This window comes from Talpa europaea, assembly GCF_964194135.1.
Source record: "Talpa europaea genome assembly, chromosome: 2".
Lineage (NCBI taxonomy): Eukaryota > Metazoa > Chordata > Mammalia > Eulipotyphla > Talpidae > Talpa > Talpa europaea.
In genome coordinates, this window is record NC_140068.1 from 130,349,378 (window position 1) to 130,361,973 (window position 12,596).

Genomic DNA, 12,596 nt, shown 5'->3' on the forward strand with positions numbered 1-12,596 from the left:
TCATCCTAAATTCCAGCCACTTCAAAATTCATGGAGCAAACCCAAAGATGTAAAATTGTGGAGAAAAGGGAAATGATTTCCTTAGAACAAGAAAATGACACCTCAGGCTAAATTCAACCTTGTAAATACAATGAAAAACCAGCCACATTCATTTGTTAATTGTCCTTGGCTATCTCCTTGCTGTAGTGCAGATTTTAGTAGTTGCAAAAGGAACTACAATATATGGTAAATAAAGTTTGAAATATTTATTCTTTGAGGAGAGAGAAATTTGTCAATCCTTGTTCTACAGTCATGATTTGTAAACATTCAAGCGCAGCTTCTCTGGCATAGGGAGGGTGAAGAAAGAGATCTGAGCCTGTGTCCTTCTTCCCTTATCAGGTCTCTGAATCTACAGAAAATAAGGGAACTTTTTAGAGTTTGAAAATCAGTGAATTTATCTTTAATTGCCGCATCAATATTAGCTTGGTAATGCTGTTAATAACATTTATATCAGAAATAATGATAATTCAGGGTCAGTGATATAAGCGATGATTGGATAGTTCATTAAGTGGAACAAACATTATTAAGCAGTCTTTGTGGTGGAACCATAGCTGGGGGAGGCGTGAGGTATGGGGGTGTAAGAGTGTGGCAGAGATGGAGTAGAGAACAGAAAAGGAGGATTTATTGAAATACCCTGCAAGGGAACAGGGGGCAAGAGGGAGCTATACAGCTGTGTGTGAAGGATTTGAGACTTTTACACTAGGGTTCCATAGGGTTTCTTACTTGGGGAGCCAGTTTGCACAGGTTATCGGCTGGGGTGTCTGCTCTTGGGTGCAGACCCTTGACACAGACACATGTGCAGGCCCTGCCTCTGCATTCCTGGAGTTGGGCTGGTTTATCTGCCATGGTGGTCAGTCTAGCGGCCCAGTTCCCATGGCAGCCTTATTGATGCCCTTCTCTGCTCAAGTCTCTCAAACATGACTGTGGGGTAAGAGTGAGAGCTTAGTTTTTAACCTTATGAAATGAAACCCTGACACCCGTGTTGGGCCAGATGTATACTTCAGGAGTGACAACATAATCCTTTCTCTGGAAATCACAGTATTTTCTTTCCTTTTTCCAGAATTTATACTATTTTTGCTGATTTGATGGGCTCATGTTTTAATATTTGGTAATTAAACATGGTTTTGACAGGGAATGAGTAATAAAAAAATAAAGCAACCCAATTCAACCCCCTTTTGCTCTTTTGATTGTACCATAACTTACAACTTAATTGTCAGAAATTCTCTCTTAAGAAAATGTAGAATTGCTTCCGTGTTTAGCCTTTGGGGATTTGGGGTTCCCTTTTTGGTAATTTACTTGACACTTATTGATATAAGAGTGTTAAGTCATAAAGTGCATGCTTTGAATTGTTTCTGTCAGTAGAGACTTCCAAATTTAATGGATGCAGACAGGTGAAGACCAAGAAGAGGGAATGTAAATCGCATATAGGAAATTATCCACTGTGGCAGAAAAACAGAAACCAAATGGTGGGGTAGTGTTCAATAAGGTTAAAATTAAGCCCCTACCCCTTGCCCAGCAGGAAGGTTTGGGAGGCTTGAACACAGAGAGAACTGATGAGGCTGCTCTGGGTCCCAATCTGTAAGATGGATCCCTTTGACCAGGAATGTGGAGGCAAGGCCAGGACACATTCTGGGTCAAAGATCAAGCCCCCAGGATCAGACACCCCTGTACTAACCAGCCCAAAACTAACTCCCCAAAGCAAAACTGACAAAACTATTTATAAAAGGGAGCCCAAAATCTTTCTTCACCTGTAGATCTTTCCTGTCTCCCTAGCTGCTTCTCTTAGCAGTGTATTTGAACAAATGTGCCTTTTCTGTTCTCCAGTCTGCCTCTGGTGAAATTTTTCACCCCTGCACATGTGGTCTGTCAAGGTATCATTAAGAATTTGAAAACCAAGCCCCCACTCCTTGGCCAGAGGCAAGTTTGGGAGGCTGGAATGATAAAGGGAGTGGATGGAACTGCCATGGAAACATGGACCTTAAGCTGGTGAGGCCCAGAACTGATGATCCTCTATGCTGATTCAGATCATCAGTCAGGACACACCCAAGACTAGTCACCCTAACCAGTCAATGGTTCTAAAGCGTAGAGACTTGGGACCCAAACTCTGAGCAGTCCACCCTTCCTGTTTCGCCCTCTGCTTCTTTTAGCAGTGTATTTCAATAAATTCGCCTGGTATTTCCCATCTGTCTCTGGTGAACTCTTTCACCCCTGCAACAGGGCCTCCACCTTGATTCTTCCCCACAACATTCTATATCAATAATCTTTGTTAGATAGAGTGGTGTGATTTCTTATAAAAGAAGATGGAACCTAACCTCTTCAACTACACCAATCTTCCATCTACCCAAACCTCCACTCTTTGTTCTCTGAATTCAGCAAATAAAAATAAAACTTAAAAAAAAAAAAAAAAAAAGCATGGGCCTCCCCTAGTGGCGCAGGGGTTGAGTACTAGGTTGCGAAGCTGCCCACAGAATCTGCAGTGCCGGTTCAATACCTGGCCACCAGCGAGGGTCTCACATGGCACCACAGAACTCTCCTGTTGTGCCCGCTGCTCCCCTCAGCAGTGTATTTCGTCACTCTGCCTATTCTGTTCTCTGCTCTGGTTCTGGTGAATTCTCTTACCCTCCCGCACTTCTGACTGTACCCAGGGCTTGTATAAATAAATACATAAATCTTAAAAAAAAAAAAAAAACAAATAGCAATTACATCTACCAAGTTGCTCAAGATAGAAAGTTTGGCAGCATCTTTAATTTCTGTCTTTCCCTCACTTTCTATATCCATCCAAATCAGCCCTATTAGCTAACATCCTAAGCAAAGTACCACTCTGTCCTACTCCTCTCTCTTTGTCTACTGCAAGTTTCTCCGTTTTTTTTCCCTGTTGCATCTTGTTCTCCTACAATCTAGTTTCCCCAATGCAAAGAGATTTTTCCTCAAACACAAATTATTCAATTCACTCCACTCGCCAACACCTCTCTCCATTTTCACAATTAGTTGAAGTTCAGGCCATCCCCCTGAATTAGGAAGTTCTGAGTGACTAGTTTCTGTGAATATCTTTGACCTTGTCTCACAATTCCTTCTCCTTTGTCCACATGAAACACTGACCTCCTTTTTCTTACTGCAGGGTGATTCAGTCCTTTCTGCCTCTCTGTGCTCCCCTCTGCAATTGTGCTTTCTCCCAAACTTTGCTGTATGCATCCTGGTCTGTCAATAGAGTTCATATTGTCATTTATTGAAGTCTTATCATTTCCATGAAAGAATAATGTTTTCATAGCTTTACAGATACATACATTTTATTAAAAATATCCTGATGGGTTTCATATTTTGATGTTATCCTAAATGGCATTGAAAATTCAATTGGTTTGTTTCGATCCTTTGTACAGTTCCTATCACCATTTGTTATTTCTCTGTTGGATATTTTAAAACTTATTTATATTGCTTTTATTCCCTGCCACTGAAAAGTCAGTTTTATCACAACAATCTCTCTATATCTTGATCACTAGAACACTATCAATTCTACAAAAGTACAGTGTAGTTTCTCAATAATTAGTCATTGTTTCTTTTGAGTGAATATCATATATAGGTAACCTTGGAAAAAGTAATTAGCCTCTCTAAATCTCCTTCCTCAGATATTAATATATATGTAAGTGCACATATTGATATATGTAATATACATAGAATTAAACCAATGATACTTATACTTCCTGATATTTATCACTATTAAATCACTTTATTTTGGTTGAAGTGTTAAAAGCAACCTAAAAAACAAAGTATTCTGAATTTCCTAACATTTTTGTTTAGTTTGAAGCACACTGGTACTGTTATGACCTATTGGATTTGTTAGTATATTCCTTCTCAAAGGAACTTTTGTGCATATAGTATTATTATTTAATGTTATTTTTCTACTAAACTGACTGCATGACACAATTACAGCCCCCCAAAAAGAAAGACAGGCTGAAAAAGAATCCTGAAATTACCTCTTGAAAATTTTAGAATTTAAACCTTACTAGTTCATTGCAACAGCAGTAACTGTGCCTTTATTTTTTTTTTTTAATTTTCTTAAAGATGTATTTTATTTATGCAAGCACCGGGGTGCAGGCCAGATGCGCGGGAGGGTGAGAGGATTCCCCAAAGACAGCCTGGAACAGAACAGACAGACTGACTGAAATCCACTGCTGAGGGGAGCAGCGGGCGCTGCAGGAGGGGTCTGGGCGCCACGTGGACCCTCGCGGGCGCGGCAGAGGCTGTGGACAGCTCCCCAGCGCGCGCCCAACCGCCTGCGCCCCCTGTTTGCTGTTCTCCCCACAGTGTGAGCGCGACAGTAAAGCATCTGCACAAGGCAGGGCCAGGATGGGGACGCCTGGAAAAGCCAAAACCCAGGACGGGATTGCTCAGGACCGATGAAAGGGCCTCTCGGGCATTCCAAGGGTTGTCGTTAAGCGGCAGCTTTTTCGTTAAGGCTGAGAAACCGCTGGCGGTTCCCTCTGCCAATGGCTGTGGCCTGTGGCTCTGACGCCACAAAGAGCCCTTGTGACGGCACCGGCACCGCCTGCATCAGGCCCGCCCGGACTGCGCCTGTGTCCTCAGGAGCCGGGAAGCTGTGGACAGTGACCTGTGCACTCCGGACGACGTGAGAGACAGTGAGAGCCTGTTTTGGTTCTCTTTTGTTTTATTTATTGGTTTATTTATTTAATTATTTGTTTAGGCTATTTATTTTAGTTATTTTATTTTTCTTTCTTTGTTTTTTACCTTATTTTCCTTGTTTTTGTTTTTTTTTTTTGTATTTGCTTATAGTCAGGGCTGGTGAGGGTGGTCAGCGTAGTCAAGCGCACAGGCGCTATGTCCCAGGGACGGCAAGGGCAAAGCTACCTGGTGCTGGGGGAGCTGGGGCGGGGCTCCCACGCCAAGGTGACGCTGGCGCTGCACGCGCTCACGGGCACGAAGGTGCTCATCAGGGGCGTCCGCAAGTCTGAGGTGCCCGACCTCCGCCTCCTGGCCCGCGAGATGGGGTGCATGAAGGCCCTTCACCACCCGAACATCGTGGAGCTCTTCCAGGTGGTGGACACCGGGCCGGAGCTGCAGCTGGTCATGGAGTACGTGCAGGGGGAGGACCTGCAGGACTTCCTGGACAGGCGTGGGCGCCTGGGTGAGCGCGAGGCCCGGCCGCTCTTTCGGCAGATCCTCGCGGTCCTCAGCTACTGCCATGCCAAAGGCATCGCGCACAGGGATGTGAGGCCTGAGAACATTCTGCTGACCCGAGAGGGGAAAGTCAAGCTGGTGGACTTTGGGCTCAGCGTCCAGGCCTTCAACCGGGCGCTGAGCAGGTGCTGCTGTCGCCCAGAATACAGGGCCCCCGAGGTCTACCTTGGCCAGCGCTACAATGGCCCCAAGGTGGACGTGTGGAGCCTGGGCGTCGTGTTCTATAAAATGGTGACCGGCACACTGCCCTTCAGGGGCCCAAACCTCTGGGCGATCAGGGTGCGCATCGTGGGCAGGCGGGTCCAGCTGCCCGACTATCTCACGGAGCAATGCCAGGACCTACTGGCCAAAATGCTGGCACCAGACCCCTGGAGGCGCAGCACCCTGGAGAGCATCCGGCAGCACGCCTGGGTAGCAGAAAACACTGAGGGACTCCTGCCCTTCAGCGAGCCGTCCCTCAGCCCCCAGGACCCGGCCATAATCAAAGGTATGGAGCGCCTGGGCTACCAGAGGCAGGAAATTCGGGAGGCCATTGACGCTAACAAGTACGACAAGGTCATGGCCACCTACCTGATCCTCCGCTCCAGGAAGCAGGCGGGGGAGGAGGACTATGAGGAGGAGGGCCAGGAGCGGCCCAGGCGCGTCACTTTCCAGGTGCCAAAGCTCGTCACCTTCCGGGAGCCCGGTGACCCCAATTCCAAGGACAGCCTCCCGCAGCCTGAGGTTTCGGGGAATACCCCAAGGCCGGGTATCCTGCGAAAGCAGGAAGTCCAAAAGAGGGCAAAGGATGCCACCCCGGGCACCAGGGTCATCTCCGCAGGAGTCCCTGAGCTGGAGGACGCCCAGAAGCACACCACCGCCGCAGGGCCAGGCCGCCTGTTAGATGATGCCCCGAAGGGCAGACCCTCTGCGCTAGGCCCGGTACTGGAGGACGCCTGGGGGGACACCAGCACCTCTGTGGCCAGACCCCAGCAGGAGGACACCAGGGAGCACAGTAGCACCTTGGTGTCAGTCCTCCAGCTGGAGGACACTGGGGAGCACGGCAGCACCACTGAGACAGGCCCCCAGCTGGAGAGGGACCAGGAAAGCAGGGCCAGCACGATCTGTCCAGCTCCACAGGCCTCCAGCACCCCCCTAAGACCTCCCCCAAGACGTGGCTGGCCTTCCAGTGCAGTGGCCCCTTCAGCAATCATCAGGGCCAGAGACAGGGTATTAGATATTATCCTAGAATTTTGTTGCTGCTGTGCAGCATTCGAGTTGCAGAGCAACAAAGAGTAAAAATAGCACCACACCAGACAAAAGCCTCCCCACCCCAAAGCACAAAGTGGCCATGGTGAACAGGAGTACACCAGGGAAGGTTGAGGCTCTGGAGAGGCTCAGGGGCTGGGCCCAGTCACAGGAGCCAGGAGCAGCATGAGACCCATGGGACTGCAGCACAGAAATCTGGGCAAAACTGATGTCCCTGAGCAGAGCAGGTGAAGGGCCAGGAGGGCCACGGAACTGGTGAAACACCTGGAGGGGAGCAGAGTGGGTGAGTGGTGGGGTGTGGAGGGGCTGGGGAGAGCTGAGCAGGTACAGGGCCCAGGAGGGGTATGAGGCTGTGTGGGTGGCCCCAGGGCCAGAGGCAGGAAACCCTGGGCCTCTCTCCCCCATCATAGGCTCAGTTCCCTGAGGACCATACTGCCCCCTTGCTGGGAGAGACCTGCTGCTCTATCCTGGGCACAGGGATGGCATAGAGGATGCAGGAGCTCTTGCAAAGGCTTGGGTCCAGGTGGTAAAACGTGCAGATTGCAAGGAGCAGATAGAGAAGGTCTCTAGCTCCCCTTAAGAAAGACTCGGGGACCAGTATATTAGAATCCAAACAGGACTCTTCAAGGTGGACAGAGTTTATGCACAGACCAACCTTACTCCACACGACCTGCTCAGCTGGAAAATCTGCACATCTTCCTACACCAGGAAGCCCTAGGCTGTGATCAAACTCAGTCCCACAGTGAGCATTGTCACCTCAAATTTTTGCAGCTTGGGATTCTTACACAGTGTCAGCCCAGCTGGTATTTCCCCTTTTAAAAATCCTCTCCAGACGGCCACCCACCCCTCCTCCTCCCTGGATTCAAACCCTGCAGGGTGACCTTAGCCAAATTGGAAACGTTAATATCGCCCAACAGATGCAGGCTTTGGACACCAGTCTCTGCCAAGTAAATCACTGGGTCCAGGAACGAAAAGCTACAGGGGCTGTCTACCTTAAATTTGTGTTTTTCATCATTGTTTAGATGGTGTTCAAGATGGGTAAAATGAAATGGCATAAGAAAGAAAGCAAAAGAAAGTGTTGAAGGTCTGAGAGAGATTTTGGTGAGAAATCATGTGTACTCAGGTGTCTCCCCCTCCTCCAACACATTCATGGACTTGCTCATCTGACCAGCAAAGTCCCCTCTGATCGATACTTCGTCAGCCGAAGCTGGGGCCAGGACATCCAAATGTGGACCAGCTCTCCCTTACTGCCATGGATCCTGCCCCTAGTAGGCCCAGTGATTATGATGATGCTTTTCTTTGTTTCTACACCCTGTTTTCTCTGCTTTATCCACGCAAAGCTCTCTGAGATGAGCCTTCGCTCTCCCAGACCCGGGAAAGCCATTCCTGTTATTGACAGATGAGCAACAGGGCATTGCTCTAGGGGTTCTGGGCCAACCTGGGCTGTCCAGCGACCAGTTGCTTATTTCCCTAAACACACGGATCCCACTGTAAGAGGATGGCAGCCCTGCCTGCACGCACTTGCGGCAGCTGCTCGTCTCGCTAGACAGGCCTTAAAACCCACACTGGGCCAATCTGTAGATGTTAATTCTCCACATCGGCTCCAGGACCTACTCAAGCAGTATGTATGCAAGTGCTGGGCCCAACTCGGGCACGCATCACTGCTCCCCTGGTCCAGGTTCCACTCAGCCTACAGAGCAGAGACCCACTGTTTCTAATCCCATCACTTCAAGCCACTTCCCCTTCTTCTGTCTATACCTGGAAATTCCAGATCAGCGCAGCCTCAGGCAAGGTATTAGCACTCACAGGGCCTCTGATCCTAACCTTATTTTTTTCTTTTTGCCCCATGCTTACTGCATTTCATCCAACACCGGATCCAAGACCCACCCCGTAGCACCTTTAACCAACTCCTCCACCCATATCCTCGTGTCCCTGCAAAGACCTTCTCATAACCAGGCCTGAGCCCCCACCCCGGTCTTCGCCCCCGTCCAGCAGGAAGTAGCCAAAGAAAGAACCGTCGCCCCTTTTCCTATCAACAAAAGGCTGGTATGAAAGGTCGATGCAGGGGCCAGGAATGGGGAAGCCCACATACAAACAACAAGATGGCCCTGACACCAGTACCCCTGATTCCATCAAACCGAAACTGAAGCCATAAGCAGGGGAAAACAACTCGGCTCCACGAAAAAACAACTTTGTTCCACCTAAACCTGTTCCCCCCTGCCAACCCAGTTTTCCTGCCTAACCTCTCCTCACCCTATGAAATGACATCTCCCCCCACAACAGGCGAGACTTCAGGGACACCCCACCTTGAATCAGCAAAGCTCGCCTGGGGGCACAATGAATGTCCCTTCCTTTGAGAAAGTTTAGCCTGGCTCCCCTTTTCTTTACCGCGCCAAACCTTTCATCTTGGTGCCCGAAACCTGGAAGGCTGTGTCCCCTGGCGCTGGGGCCGCCTTCCCGTCCCTGGGACCTCTCCTCTCCATGGCAGACGCCTCACATCCACCACCGGCCTTGATCCTTGGGGTGAGTCACCTGCCTGACCCTCCTTCCTAGGAGTCCCTCACCCCTGGTTACCTGGCTCCTCTCCTCACCCCCATCCTGGTCGACTGTTCCATAAACCGCGGGCCTATGCCAGCCGACCCCCATTGCTCCTGCTTCTGATTTGGGGACGTCCATCCAGTCCAGGTGTCCCCTTCTCATGCCCTCCCATCTCTCCCTCCTGCAAACCAGTTGTACTTTCCAAGTCTCCAGTCTCCTCTCCCTCTTCGCCCTCTCCTCTTCTGCGTTCTCTGATCCTCTAGATGTTCAGTCTTCACCTCCTTCAGCTCCCCAGGCCTGCCCCCGCTTCCACCTCCCAGCTACCACACCTGCTCTCACAGTCGTCCTCTTTGTCCCCTTAGGGAGGTTGCGGGGACTGAAGGAGCAGGTGGAGTCCACGATCCTTTCCCTCTGTCTGATCTCTCCCAGATTGAAAAGCATCTCGGCTGTTTCACTAAGGACCCCACTACCTACACCAAAGAATTTCGTTATCTTACCCAAGGTTACACCTAAGGTTACACCTATAACCTTCGGTGTCATGACTACACGTTATCCTCTCTTCCACCCTGACCTCTAATCAAAGAGAACGTGTTTTTCAGTCTGCTCGAGGCCACGCAGATCAGGCCACTTCACTGACACAACCATGCCCCAGGCCCTGAAGCAGGTCCCCGCCAGGAGCCTGGCTGGGAATCCCAGACTGACACTGATGCGGGTCGCAGGGGCAGGGCTCGCTGCCTCTTAGCCAGGCTCCAAGCAGCAGCCTGTCTCCAAGGCAGTTAATTTTGACAAGCACGGGAGATCACCCAGTTCCACCCCATACGAGGAGGACGGTGACTACAAACAGCGATGAAGAGCATGTGGGTGCTAGATCTGTTCATAAACCTACCCGGGATGGGTTGGTTGCACTACAACTAGCGTAGACGGCAGGATGGTTCAAAGCAGGACGGCTCTACGCAGACGAAACCCTTTGGAACCTGGGGAGGGGTTGCCAGGTGGCCAGCCACGAGCAGATGGTACTCGGTGGCCAACCTCCTCGCCCTGTGGGCACCTCTCCAGGAATGGCCAGAGGTAGATGGATCCCCAGGGCAGTTGGAACAGGCCCTGTATGAAATAGAAGAAACCCTGAGTGGATGTGTTATAGGACAGGGAGAGGGGCAGCCCAAACCCCGCAAACCTGCCTATTCTACATGGGTTCTGCCATCCGCCGCATCAACACAAAACATAGGAGACTTTAATGGGAAGGAACTTTAATAAAACTAGGAAACAATACAGGGAAGGCAAAGAGTCTAGTTTCTAAATGAAACATCCAGAGTTACCCGTCCCCTCGTGGGTAAAAGTCCATCCAAATGGGATTGGCCCAGAACAAGGCCCCAAAGCCTGCTACAAGTCTAAAGCATCTTCCAGTGGGGACCCACAGAAATGGGTCACAAACAACTGAACAAGCCCGGAAGGAAAAGAGCAAAATCAACATCAAGATAAAAGCTGCCATTGTCACCTCCCCACGGGTCTCACCCACATCTGTGTTACCCAGTCCACGACCAAAAGACAAGCACAGTTTCTACACATGTCTCTAGGCTCCATGCGCCTCCTCCAGGTCTCCTTGCTCCATCCTGCTTCCTTCCTCAGTCTCTTCTTCAGCTTCTCCTCTTCCTGCTCAGCTCCACCCTCCCTTGGGTGGGGCAGGGAACCTCCCCCTTTCCTGGGGACCACCCTGTTACAGATGCAGTTCCCGCGAGGTGGCAGGAGCAGTGGGATGGGTGTTTCTCACAGCTCTGCTTGAGTCCAGGCAGAAAGAGCAATCTAGAGTCCAGCGAGTATGGGATGAGATGCGGGAAAAGATGCGAAAACTACAATGTTTGAGGATTCTGGAGGAAGAAGTTCAGAGAAACCAACCCACCATTCTGGAGATGCCAGACTCCAGCTCAGAAAGGAAGGAGAGGGAGGCTGGCCCTTTGCCCGAATCGCAGCTGGTGGTGGGAAACCAACCCATGACTCCAGAGATGCCAGACCCCTCCTCAGGACAGGAGGAGAGGGAGGCTGGCCCTTTGCCCGAGTCACAACCAGCAATGGCAAACCAACCTGCGACCCCTGAGATGCCGGACTCCTCTGGAGAGGAGGTGGAGGCTGGTCCCATGCTCCGGGCCCGCCGAGTGGTGACTCAGAAATAAAGCGGCAGCCACCCATGGCCCCAGGTGGGTGGTCAGGCTGCTGGACCACCACAAATGACAGAATTTACTTCCTATCAACCATACACCCAGGCGGAACTGGTGGACTTGGACAAACAGTTTCCACCAGAAACCAGGGGAACCCTTGGCAGCCTGGCTGCTACATTTGTGGGGCCTGGGGCTGGATGGGATCATTTGCACGGCACAAGTGATGGAGAGACTGGCCTCCATGGTTTACACCCATCCTTGCGACAGAGGCTACAGAACAGCCAGCAGTATGGCCAGGGCGACCATACCGGGAATGGATAATAGCTGCCATACGGACAGTCTGGCTGATGCAGGAGACGTGCCGGACACAGTAAGTGGATGGCAGACGTACGCCGAGCTGGTACAGGTCCTTCAGGAATTGGGGATGCGGCAGGCCATGTTTAATGTGAATTCCCGTGGTCCTCATGATGAGTGTTTCACAGCAGGGATGAGAGACTTGGTATTAAAATGTCCCCTCATCCTCATTTGGATCCCTCCTGGCAGTTGTAGCACCCCATGTGAGTCGTCAGCTACACGACGTCACAACAGTTATAGCCAGCTTGGGCGAAGTTGAGAACTGGCGCTCTCAAACTCAGGAGGGAATATGGGTAGTTGTTGAAAAGTCAAAAGGAATGCCAAGGAGGGAAAGGAATCTTCTTGGCACCACAGAATTTATTAAAGTCACCCATAACCAAATGTGGACAGATTTATTGAGAGCAGGTGTAAATAGCACTAAAATACACGCACAGCCCAATCTATATTTGTTGGAATTATGGCAGCAGCTGCAAGAAGACCAGAGGTTCACGCCCATGAGAAGGACTGCTGCTCAGGGGGAGCCTGGAAGCTCCAGGCCTCAGGCACATGTCCTGCGCCTGGAAGACACTTGCTGCCAACCCTATCCTCGGGTGAGGCCTGATCGCTTTCAAATAGGGTGAGGGCCAAGGAACCCGTCCACAGGGGACGGGCGGGGACCGGAGGCCACATGTGGAGCTTGCCATCCACTGGTCCCCAACTAACATGCAAAGGGTTTTAGCTCTGGCAGACACAGAGCTAATGTACTCTGCTCTATGGAAATCCAGAAAGATTTCACAGGTCTACTTGTATTGATGGCTATGGAGGCCAGAGTGTCAAGGTGACAGCAGTGAGACTATCTCTGGGGATTGGGCCATTACCCCCCAAAAGAGTATAAAGTATATGTGTCGCCCGTCCTGGAGTACATCCTGGGGGTGGATGTACTATGTGGCTTATGGCGAGAGACCACAGCCGGAGAGTTTCACCTTAGAGTGCGTGTGGTAAAGGCAGTGGTGAGAGGACACGCTAAGCATCTGCCCACACAACTGCCAGTCCCTAGGCAAGTGACTAATACCAACCAATATCAGTTGCCCG